Genomic DNA, 18,105 nt, shown 5'->3' with positions numbered 1-18,105 from the left:
GCCCGCCCTGGGGGGCGGGGCTCCCGCCTAGGCAGCGCGGGGGAAGGTGGAGAGGGCGGAGGTGGGGGCGGATGGGGAGGGTAAATCCCCACCCCTCTGGCCCCCAGAGGCTCCGCCCACCCCCTTCCCACAGGCCAATGGATCTGTCCATCAAGACGAGGCGCGGGCCGGAGTGGATGAGACAGCTGGGGGCGGGGTCATCTCTCCTGGCTCCTCCCCGGAGCCGGCGCCGGGCTGGGAATGGGCGCGCGGCTTCGAGGGCGGGGCGGGAAGGCGGCGAGGAGCGGAGCTGGGTGCGGTGAGGCGCGCAGATCACCGCGGTTCCTGGGCAGGACACGGAAGCCTGAGCGAGGCTGACCTGCTGCAGCTCCTGCCTCGCGCGCTCGCCCCACTCCGCCGTCGCTCGAGCGCTCGAGCAAGCCCTCTCGGGAGAAGCAGCGCCTGTTCGCCGGGGCAGATCCAGGTTCAGGTGAGCGAGCCCCACCGGCCGGTCCCGCCCCGAGCAGGCGGGCGCGCGGGCGGGCGTGGCGGCGGCGGCGACGGGACGCGCGGCGTCTGGGGCGAGAAGGCCAGCGTGTGGTTCTCGGCCTCCGCACGGCCGGCGAGCAGCGTGGGCGGGCGCGAACGCGGCGGGCCCGGGCCGGGGCACCGCATCCTTCCCTCGGCGCCCCGGGACCCCCGCGCGGACGCTCGGGGACGGTGCCGCGGGAAGCAGGGCCTCGGGGAGCGGAGGAAGGCTTCGGGGCCGGGCGCTCCCCGGAAACCCTCCATCCCCCCGCCCTCGGCCGGCGCGCTCCCCGCGGGGCACCCGGAGCCTCGACCTCCCCCTGCTGCCGGGCGCGCGCCCCGCCCTCGCCTCGCCCAGTGCCCAAGTTGGGCAAACTTTTTAACCCCTTCCGGGGAGCCTCTGTCCCGTGGACGCGGCCGAACGGGTGAGGGTAAGGTGGGGGGCTCGGGGCAGCGGCTCCTTTGGAAGTTTCCGGGCGTCTCTGAAACGGAGGTAACGGGCAGGCGGGGACCGTTTGGCAGCTGTCAGGGCGTCCTGACTCAGAGTCGGACGGTCCTGCAGCAGACATTGCGCTCGGCTCGGTTTCCGCCCTGCGCTCCCGACTTCCTCATTCACCCGGCTGCGAGCGGTGGGCGGCGGAGGGGACGCGGAGAGGCGCGGCCGGTGCACGGGGAAGGGGGACCCGGCGGGGCCCGGGCCGCGAGGCCGGCAAGACGACCCCCTCCCCCGCAGCCCCTCAACCTTTGTCTTTTGACTTCTGCTTCCCGGGAGAGCGAGGCCCGGGAATGTCCGCGGACGTCTGCGCGGCCCGCGCGCGCACCTGATTCCGCCGCACCTGCGGGCCACCCAGCGGGCCGGGGCCGGGGAGCTGGGCTCCGCTCCTTTAGGACCGGGACTGGGCTGTTGCATCGTTCCTGTCTGGGCCACATCCCCGGTTTTCTATCCCCCCCACCCCCCACTTCCTGTGCAGGGGTCCTCTCCCCATGCTGTCCTGGGGCCACGCCCAGGGCAAGACTGCACCCCGCTGCCGTCCCTCCAGAGACCCCTGTTGTCTCCAACAGAAACGGAGTACCCTCCAGGACTAGGTTCAGAAATGGAGTATCCTCCAGGACTAGGTTCCTGGCTGTCTTGAGGTGGGGGCAGGGTGGCTGCTGTCTGCGGCTCCACCCAGCCGGTGTGGGGAAAAGGTTCCTGGGAAGTCCCAGGTCCTGGAGACAAGCTGCCCTCTCGGCTGGACAGTTGAGAGGCCCAGCCACTTCTTGGTTCACTGCATCCTTTCCTGCGTTTAACAGGATTTCAAAGTAACTGTTGAGTAACGTTGAAGGGGGAAGAGAGGCTTAGCTCCTTTCTGCAACACTGTGGCCATTTGTGACTCCACCGTCGGAGCCTGGCCTGATAAACTCGCTGGGTGGTTTATTCCCTTTTTGGTAAGGAGGAAGGCTGCTTTAAGGCCTGTTTAGACAAACACTCGATTAATATTAGTCAATTTATGTACAAGGCTGCTAGGGGTGGGGGGAGGGGACACAGATGTGTAATCGAGCAAATATTTAACTGGCTTCTCTTTGCCAGGGACTCTGCCAGGTGGTGGTGGAGTGGGGGGGGGGGGGGTTGTCAGGTTGAGTAAGTCCTGGCCCTGCCCTCTGGCACCTAGGGCAGAGCTGAGACAAATCTGTAGATGACTCTAATGTGAGGCAAAGATGACAGAGACCCCAGAAAGGTACTGTGAGTCATGGGGATTTGGAGCAGGGAGCCAGCCCATTTTTGGGAGATCCCAGAGGCCTCCTCCAGGAGGGGAGTTCACAGTCCTCAAGGGGAAATTAGTGGCCGAATGACTGAAATACAATGGCAGCCTGTGATGAGTGTCCCAAGCATGCCACAGACAAAGGACTCGAGGAATTCCGAGAGGGGCCCCTTGTGTCTGGGGCGAGGAGGGAAGCTGCCTCCAGGAAGGAGCACAGTGCAGGTTTGGCAAACTGAGGCAAGCATTCAGTGTCGGAAAGTGAGGACTCATTTAGTGGTTAACTGAAGGGTAATTAAAAGCGTCAAAGAGATTGCTCAGTGTAATTTGAGAGCCGCTGTGCCCCCCAGGTGGCTGCGGAGTGACGCCGGAAAGCTCTTTGCCACATTCAGCAAGTCCTGGCAGTGCCTGTGGGCAGGTCCAGGTGCCCGGATTGGCAGGCTCTGTTTGGGGAAGGGCAGCCGGAGAGGTGCATTCTGGGGGGCTGCTTGTCCAAAGTGCACATAAGGGGAGAGGAAAGAGAGGGTCAGGGCCCTGGTTTTCTGTTTTTTATTTTTAAACTTTTTAACCTAAGGGTTGAAGATGGGACAACTTCCGTCTGGCAGGCTGAAGGACGCATGTTAATCACAGCCTGCCTTTTGCCTGTTCTTGCTCCAGAGAAAAACAAAACAAGGATCTGTCAGCTTTTAAAAGGAGAAAAGCACACTCAAAAAATGCAGCATTGTTACGTAGCCTGGTAGGTTATTGCTAGAAGCCCTGCGAGCTGGGCTTTCTTCACTTCCTCTTCTAGCTAATCCTTCAATAAAGTACTTAAGACAGCCCTTACCAGCTTGACATCTTTATTTCAAAAGGAGAGGAGGAGTTGGCTGTTGTTTTCCTCTGAGCCTGGCCTTACCCTTCTCTTGGAGGGGGAGAAAGAGATACCCGAAGCAAAGGAAAGATAAAATCCATGCCTTGACAGCTTCCTCCCAAGCATCATGTTCCAAAAATATTTAGAGTAACAAAAATCTGTGTGTCGTCTTAATTAAACAAACGTCCTAATTTGCTGAGCATAAAACAGCATCTCTGCCCGCAGGGGCAGGAAGTGCATTTTCCCTTTGTGCAGCCCGAGAGAGTCCCTGCCTCTCAGCCTTAACCCTTGGTGTGCTGAGCCCCTGAGCTCGAGTCCTGTGGTGACAACAGAGTGGAGCCCTGGCTGCTCCCTGGGAAGCGGTGCTCTGTGATCTACAGAATCCCATTCTTAGAGATGGGAATAATGGGGTGTGAGCTTAGGAGCTAGGCAGAGTTCAAAGCCTGACTATGCCACTTACTAAGCTTTATGACCTTAGGAAAGCCACGTAACCTCCCAGCCTCAGTGTGCTCATCTGTAATATGGGAATCAGGGTACCTACCCTGCAAGGTTAGATGTGAGAACTAAAAGAAAGAAGGTCTGGGAAGGGCCTGCTGGATGATGGCTATATAAGTTTTAAGAAAATTATATAGGGCTGGCCCAGTGGTGCAGCGGTTAAGTGCACGCGTTCTGCTTTGGCGGCTCGAGGTTCGCTGCTTCAGATGCCGGGTGTGGACATGGCACCGCTTGGCAAGCCATGCTGTGGTAGGCGTCCCACATAGAAAGTAGAGGAAGATGGGCACGGATGTTAGCTCAGGGCCAGGCTTCTTCCGCAAAAAGAGGAGGATTGGCAGCAGATGTTAGCTCAGGGCTAATCTTCCTCAAAAAAAAAAAAATTATATAAACTATCAGCGTTAACTCCCTGGGTTGTCAGGTGGCGAAGCAGGGGAAGGGGGTAGATGGTTTTCCCAGCTCCTGGCTCAGTGCTCTTTCTACTTCTAAAAAGGGGTGTTTGTGGGTGTGCAGTGCTCGTGGGCTGTGAAGCCCAAGTGGTAACAACACAGTAGTTCTGGGGCCCGTCTGCTGATGCTTTGGATGCTCTTAGCAGTGAGCTTGTGCTGAGAAGGCTCGTTTGAGGGCCCTGGCCCGGGCAGAAGGTGCACAAACTAACTGCAGTTTTAGTTCCAAAACGTGGTTTCCTGTGATCTAGGAGATGGCCAAGGGGTGACGTGGAAAGAACGCTGGACTTGAGTGGCTGGAGCCATGGCTTCCAGCTCTGGCTCTGGCTGGGGAATGTTTGATTTTGGTAGATGCCGCAGTTTCTTAGGCACTCTCAGATCCTACTGATGGGAGTATCAGTTGTAACAAGTCTCTTTTTAGAAGGCAGTTTGGTGGTGCCTGTCAAAGCAGAGTCCTTCTGACTGATTTCTAGGAATTCACCCCGCAGATAAACTCAGATGTGCAGAAGGAAATGTCCGAGGATATTCTTGGCAGCATTGTCATAGAGAAAGACAGGAAACAAGATAACCATCCATCAAAAGGGTCAGATCAATCATGGCACAGTGGTACATTGGGAATCTTTGTAGCCCTTACAAAAATGAGGCTGATCTATATGTCCTGATAGGGCATGCTCTCCAAGATATATTGTAAGGGAAAAAACCAGCTGCCAAGTAGTATATGTGGTGCTCCCTTTTGTATGAATGCTGGTATGTCAGCTCGGCTCTGTGTGTGGAAAGATGCTGAGACCCTGGGAATGGTGGTTGCCTCTAGAAGGGGCCCAGGAAGCAGGAGTGGGGGCTGAGCGTTACTTTTCGCTAAATGCTTTTTTGCATGTGTTGCCCTTAAATAATAAAAAAATTTTAAATTTTCTTAGTTTTATTATCTATAAAAATAAGTCATCTGGCCAATCTTGTAGGTCTCAATTGTAGAATGCATTGCTCCAGATTCCAGATTTCGTATTGAGTGCTTACTGTGTGCAAGGAAGGAGGCAGGAGCGTAAAATGGACTGACTTGCTCTTTTGGTTGGAACATTTGGGTTGGTTTCTTCTCCATGACATCATATTATCATCAGAGTAACCCCTTAAACAAATGTCTGCTCTGGTCTACTCCCTTGTATTCTGGAAAATGGTAGATGATTGCTTTTTCTTTGCTGTATGAGAAAAGGAAGCCGCAGGATGTGTCTGGAAAGTATTTTGGGATTCCCTTTTGCCAGGTTTCCCACAATCCCCCTGGCTCCAAATCATACGATGGCGTTTCCTGGGGAGCCCCCCCCTGACCAGAAGGCTAAACCAGGCCTTTCTTCTCTTGGGTCCTCTTTTTTAAACTTGGGGTCATTGAACCACTAGTGTGCCCCCCTTCCTGCTCCATCCCCAGCTGTCCCTCAGGCATCTGGCCTGTGGTTTTTATGTATTAATATTAGTGGAAAAGCCGAAATTCTTGAGAAAATGTAATCAGAAGGGTGTTTTGAATTGGAGGGCCCTGATCCCCTCCCCAGGGAGGACCATCATAGCCTTGCACGATCTGGGTGCTGGAGAAGCCGCCAGCTCTGCTCCCCGCTGAGGTGGCTCTTCTCTGTGGTTAAGCTGGTGGGAGACCCCTTCACTTCAGGCTCTCAGGCAGGCCCGAGTCCCTGCCAGGCAGCCTCCGGGCCTCCTGAAGGAATGGCATGAGTCACACCAGAGCACACAAAATGAGCCTGGGTCTAAAACGGGCCTGCTACCACATGGGGATGGTTTGAGGGCTGGATGCCAGCCTGTGTCTGCCTCCTCTACCCCACCTACCCCTTGTGCTTTGATGGCACCGAATAGTTGGGAAGCAGGAGGGAGCTGTCCTCTTGCATCTGATGTGTGTCTCTTTAAAAAGTAACTTAGGCAGGCTCCTGGTGGAATTTCTCAGGCCCCCATTCTGCTGACTCGCTCCTCAAGCCTGAGGTGATTCAGCACCCGGGATGGGACACAGCACAGCTGGGCCTGGGCAGGTGGGCCCAGAAAAGGCTCGTAGCTGGCCTTTGGCTGAGGGCGAGGCCATCTTGGGAGTTTCCCCCTAGCCTGTGCCTTCAGCACCTCTCTTCATCTCCAGCCCCTCTGGCTCCTCACCAGGAGCCCTCCCACTGGGGCTGGGGGGAGCTTTGCGGGGCCTTCTGGAAGTTGCCAGTGAAGGGTGTGGCTTCCTGCCAGCGCAGGTGGGGCAGGTTGGGTTGCGGCCTGTAGGGAAGTTGAAGGTGTGGCTGCCCCTCCCCCACCTTAAGGTCGCTTCCCTGGTGCCTCTCAGACAGAGGTGTCTGGTCTCTGTGGCCCTTAGTACCACCCAGAGGAACAAGGGACCCCTGGGGGAGGTTCCTCTCTCTCCTCCATGACATTTACATTTTGGGAACCTTCATCTTAGGTTTTCTTTTCCTTTCATTTTAACTCTAAATGATGCCCTGCTTAAAAGAAAAATCAGCAACAGTACAATCGTGTCTACTGAATTCGCTTAGTAGTATAGAATGCCTGCGCTGCAAAGCCTCTCAGGGACAATTTGATTGCTCCCCCCTAGTTAGAAAAGGGGTGATTTGCCCAAGCTCATTCTGTGGGTTGGTGGCAGAAGGCTTTGCCCCCGGTCTCACTCAACCCCAGTGCCTCTCTCAAAGTCACATGGCCTCATTTAAGTGTTTGTGAACTGAGGCCCCTTCCTCGCTTTCTGCACTGTTGAGCCAGGCAACACGTACTCAGTGTTTGTGAACTGAGGCCCCTTCCTCGCTTTCTGCACTGTTGAGCCAAGCAACACGTACTCAGCTCCTTTCATCTTTCCTCAAGAGCCTATTCTCCCACACCCTGAATCTTGCTCTTTTTTGGTGGGGGAGGAACACCAGGGTTAAGAAACGGGGTGGGAAGTGTTTGGGGTTTCTCTGAACTTCTTCCAGTTGGACAGGGCCGCTTGGGCCGAAAGTTCCCACAGCTCAAAAATCGATATTTCACATGGGGTGGTGCCAGGCAGCAGGGGCCCCGTTCAGAGAGCCGCACTGGCTTTCCTCTGTCCTGTGGCCAGTCCTGATTTCTAGTAATTTTAAGTCCTTTAATGTCTTGGGTGATTGATTTGTTATATTTTCAATATGAAACTGACGGTGGAGGGAACAAAACAAGGGCTTTGGGGTCAGGCGAAGCTGGGACCAGATCCTCGCTTTCGCTCCTACTAACCGGAGCCTCGGTTTCCCCATCTGCAACCTGGACTTGCCTGCTTCTTAGGCTTGTTGTGAGGATTATAAATATTTGTAGAGTGGTCCAGTTCTCCTCTGCTTCCTCTTTGTCCTTTTTTCACATTAGCATCAACATCCTCTGTCCTCAGGTGGTGGGAAGTACATGTTCAGGATTTTAAATTTGTCCCACAAACCTGCTCCTTGATAACAAGGGGTGGTGGCTGCGATGAGTGAGGAACCTGCCAAATTTCCTGGGCTTGGATGCTGAGGTTGTCAAGGCCTGGAACCTTTGCATCCTTCCCACCACACAGTACAGTTCGGCTTGTTACGCTGTTCTGAGCTGGTGTAAGTGTTTAAGCAAAGGCTGTTCCAGAGCAGTAGGGGCACCTCTGTTTAGAGTGGTATGTGTTCAAAGCCGCCGTGTTTCCTGTGTTTGCGTTAAGTCAGTGGGCTGGAGAAGGCAGCTTCCTGTCTGATAAACAGAAAGATGAGGCATTTGGAACCTTTTGGGTGCCTTACTCTAACTGGGCTGGAATGACGGGGGATGATTTTCGACTCCACTGCACTGTGAGGACCCGGAGGTCAGAGGCAGGAGCCCCTCTCTTGATCCCAGCTTCTTACCCGGTGCCTGGTGCAGAATCCGCTCCTCGTCCTTGTTGCCCCAGTGGCTTTAGGTGTCACTGTAAGCCTGGGGACGTGGAGGCCCAGGCAGCCAGGGCTTCAGAATGCCCCTTAGTGATCTCTCCATTTTACAAAACACAGATCCTAGGTACTTGTCTGGAACTCTCTGGGGTGAGAAAGGTGGGGCAGGAAGCCACGTTAAGGTTTTTGTCTATTTTTTAATATTTAAGAGCCAACTATTGGGCGTAAGGGTATTGACGAGTCAATCATCGAAGACTCCTTGGGCTCCTGCTGCATGGCCTGCACGGTGCAGGGCTTGCTGGGGCTTCAGTGGGGATGGAGGACAGAGAGCCCCTCCCTGTCCTCGGGAGCCCTACCCTTGAATAGCGAGCTGGGACACTGAGAGAGAGACTTGCCACATAGGCAGGCCCATGCCACCCTGAGCACCTGGGGATTCTGAGCATCTTGAGCCAGCTTCCTGCAGGCTAGAGTCGCCTGGGAGGAGGAAGGAAGACGGGGAAGGTGGGCAAGGAAGGAAGAGGCTTCGGGCCAGGCCATTGGCCTCGAATCAGGGTGTCTGGGTTGAAGTCCCAGCTCTGCTAATAATAGTAAGATTTTGTTGAGCACTTGCCATGAGCCAGGCACTGTGCCTTTCCATGAATTGTCTCATTTGAGTCTTACTCATTCCTGTGAGCTAGAAAATCAGCTTCGTTTTACAGATGAGACTGAGCAGGGACTCAAACTTGGGCGCTGTGACACTAGCCCCCCGTGTGACCTTGTCAGTGCCCTTCACTCCTCGGCTTGCCTTTCCTCAGTTGACGGTGAGGGCTTGGCTGGTCCCCGAGGCCTCCTCCCTCGGCAGCGGCCGAGAGTTACCGACAGGAGCCGAGCTCTGGGCCGGCCAGAGTGGGGCCTCCGTTCCATGGTGCGGCTGGCTGCTCAGAGCGAGGTTGCCAGTTCGATGGTGTTGGCTTGGCTACTGACTTCACCTTTAACCTCAACTGGCCATTTTTCAGATGTGTGTGGTTGGTCCTGAGGGAGGGCAGGTGAAAAGCCTGTGGCGGGGCAGCGTAAATCTGAGCTGCTGTTTCTAACTGCTGTTGGCTGGGCCCTGGCTGGGCGTCACTGGGGAGCCAGCCACAGGGCCCACTGCCGTCTTGACCAGTGTGCTCTTCTTGAGGTCAGCCCACCTGCAAACGTGTTTTCCTTCCTTCCTTTGTTTGTCCATCTGTCCATCGTCATTCAGTAGCCACTCCTGAGAGCTTACTCTATGTGCTGGGCACTGGGCTGGGTGCTGGGAATATGGAGGTGAAGGAAGCGGGGCCCCTGTTTCTAAGAACTGATGGTTTCTTGCCAGATACAGAGTGCTGGGGATACAGGGGGCTCTGAGAAGGCTTCCTGGAGGGGGCGGCGTCCGAGCTGACTGCAAGGCAGGGATATGGCATGGCATGTCCAGGGAGCAGGGCTGGGACCTTGTTCAGTTGCTCAGGCTTGGGTGGAGCTCTGTTCATGGGTAATTCAGGGAGCCAAGGCCCTGTGAGTCAGCCCAAGCTGGTAAAAGGTTGCCTCTCCTTAGTAGCTGCAGCCCCCTCTCGCAGCCCCTTACAAAGCCCGAGTGGTCCATTAAGGTCCACTTCCCTGGGCCATTTCCTGGGAAATGTGGGAGTGCAGGATTCCACCCAGCTCCTTAACCCCTGGCTGGCTGCTGGGAATTCTGCCTGGGCCGCTGGTTCTGTGCTCAGCACGCCGTTCCCAGCTGAAGGCCTGGGGATGAGACTTTTCATGGAGTGTTGAGAGAGACATAATTGTCTAGAATAGATTCCCTTTTTAAAGTGGAAAAAAAAAGAGAGAGGGGTTGTTTATATCACAAGCAATGTAATAACAAAGCTCACAAGAAGCAGATTTGCCCCTCCCCCGTTTGCATCTTTCTGGGTTTTGTGTTCATATTCACACGTTATTTTACAAAATTGTATGCAGAGCAGACACTGTTGTGTGTTCTGCCTTACTCAGTCCTATAATATAAAATTTCCTCTGTTGCAACAGTCTTCACATTTATTATTTTAATGGCTGTGTTATGGTCCATGGAGAGGAAGAACTATTATTTCTATTGCCAGAAAGTTCCATGGGTTTTATTGACTCCTTTGGAAATTCGTTCATTCAGCAAGAATATACTGGGTATCTGCTCTAGGGCAGAAACTGCTAGGTGCTTAGGGTGTAGATGAGTGAGATGTCACAGGCCCTGCCCTCCAGGGGCTCACAGTCCAAACCCAGAGAAAAATCCCTTCACGTTGGAGTTGTGAGAGAGGTCAGCCCAGGAGAAAGTGGCAGCTCAGACACCCAATTTGAGTAGATGGAAAACAGGTAAAAACCACTTTGTCATCAGTGGTGAGAAAGCTTAGGAACATGGACCTGGGAGATCTTTCTGGGTTCATTGGAGGAAGACCTCCCTTACCTCCCCACCCCAGTGGTTTTTGCAGTTTTGAGGCCTGGGCCAGAAAATATGCTGGAAGTGAGGGGTCAAGGCTCCGAGGGACCTTGTCCACAGGGAGGCTGGGGAAATAGCCCCCGGCCCTACTGAGAGAGACCCCTCTGTGAGCGAGCATGGAGGCAGCTAGCGGGGGGGGGGGGGGGGGGGGGGGGGGGGGGTGGGCAGCAGGGGTGGGGTAGTCTCTGAAACGTCCCAAGTCCCTGGCAAAGGCTTGTTCTGCTGTGGCTCCTGCCTCCGGGGCAAGGTACTAAATTGTAGCAACAAGTTGCAACAGTTTAGTTTGGTTGTAAAGAGGAAGTTTCAGAATCCTAGGGGCTGAGTCCTTTTGAGCAGATGGACGTTTACAACATTAGTAAGGGAGTTATTTGGGGGTGAGCTGGGCTGGGCATGAGGGGAGAAGAGGGGCGATCAAGGGTCCAGCAACTGGAATGCAATATCTTTGTTCCGGAGTTTTCTTTCATTCCGGATCCATGGCTCCCTTGCTCATGTTCTTTCCTCTTTCCAGCCCGCCACTGTCCCTGTCCCCCCAGCCTCAGCTCCGGCCTTAAGGGAGCCCGACCTGAATCCCACTGTCTTCCTAGAGAGCAGGAGAGAAGTCGCTTGTTCTCACCCACCGAGGGAATGAGAGGGCTGGGGGGTGGGCCCTAGACCTGGTCACTGGGACGCTTCCACGGAAGGTCCTGCCCGGGTTTCAGGTTTATTGACCTCCTCGAGTCCCCTCTCCAGCCTGCAGTGGGGATTGGGGTGAGTACCAGGCTGCTCAGGGCTGAGGTGTGGCTAGGAGAGCTCTGTCGTGCTCCTCAGTGCCCCATTGAACACACGCTCAAAAAACCAAAAGCCAACTCTAAACCTTAACCTAGCTGTGTTCTTTCCAAATTGACTTAAAATTGGTAATAAGGCTAAACACGGGGATTTCAGCGCTTAGTAGATTTTAATAGAATGTTCCTTGTGGTTGAGGCAGGGTCCTATGTGTTTGTTTTCTGTGTATCTCCTGTCACCTTGTTTACACTACTGTTTGGTGGTGATTATAGGCTGGGGATTATCTTTGAATTTATTTTGAATTATGTACCATTTCTTACACTGGAGGTGGGAGAGGTGGGTGCAGAAGAGGGAATTAGATAAAGCAGAAGGAGGCCTTGGCGTGGGTGCCTCTGGAAGCAGCCGCTGGGTTTCCATCCCATTTTCACTGAGTTTGTGTGTTCATGAAATAGGTATCAACTGTTGGCTCTGCGCTGGGGACCCGGAGGTGCTGGGGTTACGTGATTGCATAAAGCAGACACAGTCCTTGCAGTGCACGTTCTGGTGGGAGACCCAGACAGCAGGCGGGCAGACAAGCTCACGGGTGGGGCTGGTGGTCCGTGCTGTGGACAACGACGGCCAGGTGAGGCCTGTATCGGGTCCTGCAGCCTGGGGGGCCTAAACCACAGAAATTTACTTCTCACGGTTCTGGAGGCTGCAAGTCCAAGATCAAGGTGCGGGCAGGGTCTCTCTCCTGGGCTTGCAGATGGCCGCCCTCCTGCTCCCTCTGCGCTGCGCTGGTTCGTCCTCTGTACATGGGCATCCCTGCCATCTAATCTTCCTCCCCCTATGAGGACACCAGTCTTACTGGATCAGGGCCCACCCTAATGTGTCGTTTTAAGTTATTTACCTCTTTAAAGGCCCTGTCTCCAAATATAGTGACATCTGAGGTCCTGAGGGTTAAGGCTTCAATGTGTGAATTTTGGGGACACAGTTCGGCCCATAACAGAGAAGGGAGCAGAGCGTGTGCGTCAGCAGAGGCCCGTCCACTCCAGGGACTGGCTACGGGTTCCTCCAGGTGTGAGGGACGAGCCCTCCCGGGCTTTTCTCTACTTTCTCGGTTTTCCTTTAACAGCTTTGATCCCATTTCCTTGTCTGTAAAATAACGGCTAATAGAACCCATCTCCTGGTGTCCTTTGGGTAGCTGAAGCTTGGAAGGCACTCAGCACAGTGTCTGGTTCATGGTGGATCCCCACGAAATGTCCGTTCCATGCCCTCTCCTGCCCCCCGCCTGCTCTTGCTTCATCAGAGCGCCTTTCCCTTCCGTCCCGCCTTCATCCTCTCTGCTCCCCAGGTCCCCTTCTGATCCAGGCACTTTAGTCACTTTAGTTTCGAGTCCCTCTGTCTTCCTCACAGGGGCGATCGCACCCCCCGCCCAGTCCTTGTGGACCGAGTGTTCTTGGAGGCGGCTTTTCCCCTCTGATGAGCCGTAAACACTGTTTTTACACAAGCAAGCAGTAACACTTGTACAAGACTGGTGCTGGGCTGTCAACTTAAACTCCCATTGCCGGGGGATGTCTCGGTGCTTCTCTGCACTGGCCTGCTTGCTGGCCCCACCGTCCCTGTTGGAGGTGCTGCCTCTGGAACCTTGCCCATGGTAGGCACTTAGTGAAGCTTCGGAAACGGGTCATAGTGTCGCTCCTGAGTGTCGGTCGGGCAGACCCTGGTTCAGCAGGCACCGTCCCATAGCTCTGTGTGACCTGGGTAGGATGCTTTATTTCTTTGGGTTCTGAGGCTTAACCACTGTGCTGTGTGTGTCTGGTTCTTATGTAAATGGCAGGGGCTCTGGAGGCAGCCCTGTCCTAATCCTGGTTCTGCCACGGGCTGGCTCTTTGACCTTGGGTGAGTTACGCAACCTTTCTGTGCCTGTTTTCCTTGTTTGTGGAATGAGGAAAATGAGAACTACCCCAGAGGATTTGGGTGCTCCATCAAGTTTAGCTTTATGGTTTATCGGTTTTATTTATACACAGTTTGTTCAGCACAGTGCCAGGCTCCCTATTCCAGTCCTGTGTCGTTTTACGACGAGGGCAGGTTCTGAAAAATGCATCGTTAGGCGATGGTGTTGCTGGGGGAGCATCACCGAGTGCACTCACACACACCCAGATGGAATGGCCTACTCTGCATCCAGGCTGCGTGGTGCTGATCTTATGGGACCACCGTTGTCTGTGCGGTCCGTCGTTGACCAAAATGTCGTTATGTGGCACATGACTGTATAAATACGTCTATTTTAATAATCTATTTTATAGTAGATTATCTATTTTTAAAAACCTATTTTAATCTATTTTTTCTATTACTGTAAAATTTGAAGTCACACTCAGGTTATTGCAGTCAAAGTGTCTCAATCCCAGGAGGGTGGCAGTGCTGATGTCCCCATCTTATAGCTGGGAAGATCGAGACTCAAAGAACCTGCGTGACCAGCCCCAGGTAGTGAGCGAGAGATCTCAGCTCCTCTCTCCGCTTCTCTAATTTTCAGGCCGATTATTTTTCGTATCTGCTTCCGTTGCCTCTCTGTCTCATCCCACTTAACCCATCCTGGGGATAATGTCTGAGAAGTTGGGGGTGTGTAGACTTGCGTGCTTTTGCATGCAGCCTTAAAGCAGTGATGGTTGAGGTCCAGTGCCCCGCTGGCTTATCGGGCCAGGCGTAAGATGCAGCCCTCCCGTTCCATCCCTGGACTGTGGGTGGGGGTGGGTGACCGGGAGTGTGAGTTCTGGGCTGCCTGGTTCCTGCAGGAAACGTTCACTCTTCTCCCTCAGCCTTCCAGAGCCGCCTCCTCCTGGCCACCTCCTCGCCCACCGGCGTGCTGTTCTCAGCCTGCCTTCTGCCCAGAGCTGGGCCGGCCGCCCACCAACTGTTCCTGCCTTTGCCAGGGTGAGGAGGAGGTGGCTGTGTCTCGCCAAGTGCTCATGAAAAATGCCTTATTATGGGATTAATTACTCGTCACTGAGCACTGTGGAGTTCACAAGTCCCCATCAGTACTGTGACTTCTCGTCTCCGACTGTCTCCACGCCTTCTTCCAAGCCTACCTGCAGTTAGCGCTGCTGACTCTCTGACTAGCACTTTAAACCTCGGGTCTGACAGGAAGGAACAGACAGTGGCCTCTGAGGCAGAGGCTGAAGATCTGGCAGCGGCCGTCCCTGCCAATTACTAGCTTTAGTCCTTGGAGCCTTGGTGTCTTCAAAGTGGGGACATTGGGCCAGGGCTGTTGCAGTTGTAAAAGCCTTTGTGTGTTCAGAGCTCGCCAGTATCACACACCTGGGGCAGACCAGCGTATTAAAGAGAGCCTGCAAAAGGATGGCTCTCTTCCCCTTTAAAACAAGTCCCAGGCTTTAATGATCCTTAGGTTGAAATAGTGGACTCTCGCCCTCCCCCCTTCTGGCTTTCAGACAAGAATCTGAGGAATGTGATACTCCATTGTGGACCTGAGCTAAGATCAGGGGCTGGGGCAGGACTCAAGGCTCTTCTGGGGCTTTGTGCCCTGGACCTGGGACATTCCAAATTGGTTGTGGTCAAGAGTCACCACGACTACAGGCGCATTAATTCCTGCCTCATCGGCGGGATTGCTGGGGACAGCTGGGAGGGGTGGGGAGATAAATGCCCCCACCCTTCCCAATGCTCTTATCTAAGAGAACTCAGGTTAGAAGGAGTTTGGAAGAGAAATCCCGAGTCAGCTGGTTCTGGGTAATAGGGAAGACCATGGGTCAGTCTCATCTTTCTTCTTCCTGACCATCTCTCCCTGCTGTTGACCAGGTCCTCCTACGAACCTTGCTGGATGCTCTGTGCATTTGCTGTCTCACGGCATGCTCAGAGGCCGCAGCTGGTTAAAGTGAGACGTCTAGGGTACGAGACACCAACGGCTGCTGCCCGTGTGCTCTTGGGCAAGTGGCTTAAGCATTCTGCACTTCAGTTTCCTCATCTGCAGAACAGGCCACCAGTGGAGCCTCCCCACAGGGTTGAGTGGGCTAGTGAGGCCTCCTGTGAAAAGCACCCAGAACTAAGTGTTAGTGGTTATCATCTAATTGTCTGCACTGTTCTCTGAGGTGGGCTTTGCGATTCCTGTTATGCTGATGAGGAGGGAGGCTCAGAAAGCTTAGGGATGTTCCCAGGTTCCCTCACGCAGGGAGTGGAGACTCCAGCGCTCATAGCCAGGGTGGCCTGACTCCGGAGTATCCTCTGGGGAGTGTGTGTGCCCATGTCTGTTCATGTGCCCATCCATGTGTGCGTGTGTTCATGTGTGTACAAGCCTGTGTGTGCACGTCTGTGTATACATGTCCATGCCTGCACGGCTGTATATACGTGTCTGTGTATGCACATGCCTGTATGTGCACGTCTGTATACATGCCAGTGTGCACATGTCCGTCTACATGGCAGTGTGTGCACGTGTCCATGCGTGTGCACACATGTCTCTGGGGTTGGAGCGGGGCTCGGCCCCAGGTTAGGGTGGTGTGGCCGGAACCTGGCAGCTCTCTGGGGCCGGGCCGCTCCCTTCTCTCACGTGCAGCTTCAGCCTTGGCCTCTGTGGAACCAGACCAGCTCTGGCAAAGGAGCGATGCCTGGCGGGGGGTAAAATAAGCCGCAGCCAGGTTTCTGGTGAAAGACGTGGTGAGGTCATCCCTGTGGCCAGGCTCCCTGCTCAAGGACAGTGGGCTGGCCAGCCTTGCAGACGAGGGTGCTGCCACAACCTGCTCTAGGAAAAATTTAATTTTTCTATAAAGCGTGGAATAAGTGGGTTTTATCCTCACTCTGTGCCTCGTATTTGGGTCATTTTCTCCAGGGAGGCCAAAGGTGCTGGGATGCTGCTTGTCCATGCTGGCTTCTCTGGAGAGCTCGGTTCTGCCCTGCTGCAGCCCGTGTGCCCAGGGCTGGCTCAGTGGAGAACAGGCCTGAGAGGTGAAAAGGTAGGAGGAGAGGCAGTTGGCTGTTCAGTTTTGGATTTCTCGTTCCCACAGTCCAGGGTGATCCAGAGCAGCAGCCTCCTGCCCTCGCCATCCCGAATCCTCCCCTTCCCGCGCAGCCTCTTGCTGCTGGGCCTGCTGCCTGCAGCCGTGCTCCTAGACCTCTGCAGGGTGAGGGAGGAAGAACATCCTCTCACGTTGCCCTCGTGGGGAAGGAGCCGCTCCAGGGCCCCTTTGCCTTTGAGCTTGTGAAAGTCCATGGGCTGCACTTGAGGGTCTCTATGAGCCCCCTGAGATGGTGTGCCAGGGCTCACAGTCTTCAGCCGATTCTCACAGGGTCCTTAATGGCTGGAAGTGTTAACCACTGGTCTAGAGAGATGGGAACTTCGGGTTTCCTGTTTATAGAGCGTGTGTGTGCACACGTGCATGTGTACATGTATGTACGTGCAGTCAGGCTATTACCAGGCAGGAGGGTCTGATCATCGTAGGGTTGGGTTATGCCGCCCCGGGATACACATATGTGTGTGGAGCGCCGCTTCCCTGATCTCATCTCGCAGGACAGTGGCCTTCCTCTCTCATGCGGTCTTTCTTATAGGAAGCTTTGATATCGCATCCCTTCCGGGCGTCTCTTCAGTGTGGGGCTGGGCTGCAGCTTTGTGTGGTGATGTTTGGTTTTAGCGGGTTCGATCTGTTATTCTGGATCCTGAGGAAACTGGGCTCTTCCGTCTGTCCTTTGGTCTTCTACTTGGACACTGGTCCTCAAAGGATCCTTCTGAAGCCCCCCGTATCCAGACAGGTTGCCTCACCTCCCAGAGCCTCTGGGTCTCTCTTTTATGGGGGAGGGTGGGGAGCAGGGGAGTAGGTGACTGGCTTGCTACCCAGGTCTTACCTACCTGAGGTTTGATCCCCCATAGAACCTTGCTTTGGTTTTGGACTTGAGCTTCTGCTTGGCCTAACTCGCTGTGTGATCTTGGGCAAGTTGCTGGAGTGCTCTGAGCCTTGCTTACCCAGTGACGGTTGAGTCAAATGGGTGTTTCTCATACTGTCAGTTCAGACTTATTGGTGGGTTGTGAAATGACTGTAGTAGGTGGCAACCAGAATTTTTAGAAATGAAATAAAATGGATTCAAATGGAAAACATCAGAGTGCATAGCATGCATGTATATGTCATTTCATGAAGATTTTGTTTGATGTTTGAGTGTATTTGTGTTAAAAGTTTTTAAATTTTTTTTTTCTTTTACTGTGGCTTGAGATAGAAAAGAATGTTGGCACCCTCAGAATGGGCTGCTCTGGGGGGCCTCTTTCAGCCTGATTGTGTGGTTCCCCCTACGCATCTGAGCTGAGCTGGGTCTCCCCCACCACTCCCGCTGAGCCTGTAAACGGAGCCCCTTGCAAGATCAAACTCTTTAAAGTTCTTTACAAAATTTTGGGAAATGAGCTGCATTCCTGGGGTGGAATAAATCATGTTAAGTTAGGCTGGGCAGGATGTGACTTCAAACCCCTGAAGTGGGTTGTGTGAGGGCAGCGCTTGTGACTGACTCATTATGAGCTCAGTGGCGACACAGACTTCTTGAGAGAAGAGGCAAAGATGGTGGGGGAGGGGAGCTGACTGGCCCGGGGTACCACCAAGCACGGTTCTGCCCCCGTTAGCTCATTTTGATCCTCACAATAGTTCTGTGAGTTGAGCAGTGCTCTGACTACATTGTAGACACGGGCCATCAGCTAGACTGCTGGGGGCTGCGCTGCTCGCCCAGCTGTCCTGGGGGTTAGCTGGTGGTACCTCCATTTTACATATGGAGAAACTGAGGCCCAGGGGCCAAGTCAGCCTGGCACAGTTTGTTCTGTTCATTAGTGATGGGTCTGGAATTCCACGGCCAGTCTGGCTGCCTCCTGAGTCTGGGTCTTTCTAATCTGCCTTCTGTAAAGGTCATGAATAAGTTATCACCATTTGGAAGGTCTCTCTCCTTTCAGGGATGAAGCTTATTATCAGAGTTGACTCAAATGACCTTTTGATCAATCCAGGAAGATTGTTGTTGACCCCTGGCCAGTCACGTG

At 54.2% G+C, this 18,105-nt stretch overlaps 1 protein-coding gene across 4 annotated transcripts in view; it reads left to right on the top strand.

The window, feature by feature from the left end:
- The first annotated feature begins 314 nt into the window (after positions 1 to 314).
- Positions 315 to 18,105, top strand: part of MYH9 (myosin heavy chain 9) — a 91,214-nt gene continuing 73,423 nt past the window's right edge. The window contains exon 1 of one of the 4 annotated variants that reach the window (XM_023631247.2): positions 315 to 469. The gene's annotated coding sequence lies outside the window, so the exon portion shown is untranslated. Of the gene's footprint in view, positions 470 to 834; positions 1,001 to 15,893; positions 16,055 to 18,105 lie in introns of those variants that run through there. The other 3 variants (XM_070253958.1, XM_070253960.1, XM_070253959.1) reach the window with 3 other exon arrangements.

This window comes from Equus caballus, chromosome 28, assembly GCF_041296265.1.
Source record: "Equus caballus isolate H_3958 breed thoroughbred chromosome 28, TB-T2T, whole genome shotgun sequence".
Lineage (NCBI taxonomy): Eukaryota > Metazoa > Chordata > Mammalia > Perissodactyla > Equidae > Equus > Equus caballus.
Note: the sequence above shows the minus strand (reverse complement) of the source record. Positions and strands in the feature narration are given on the sequence as shown.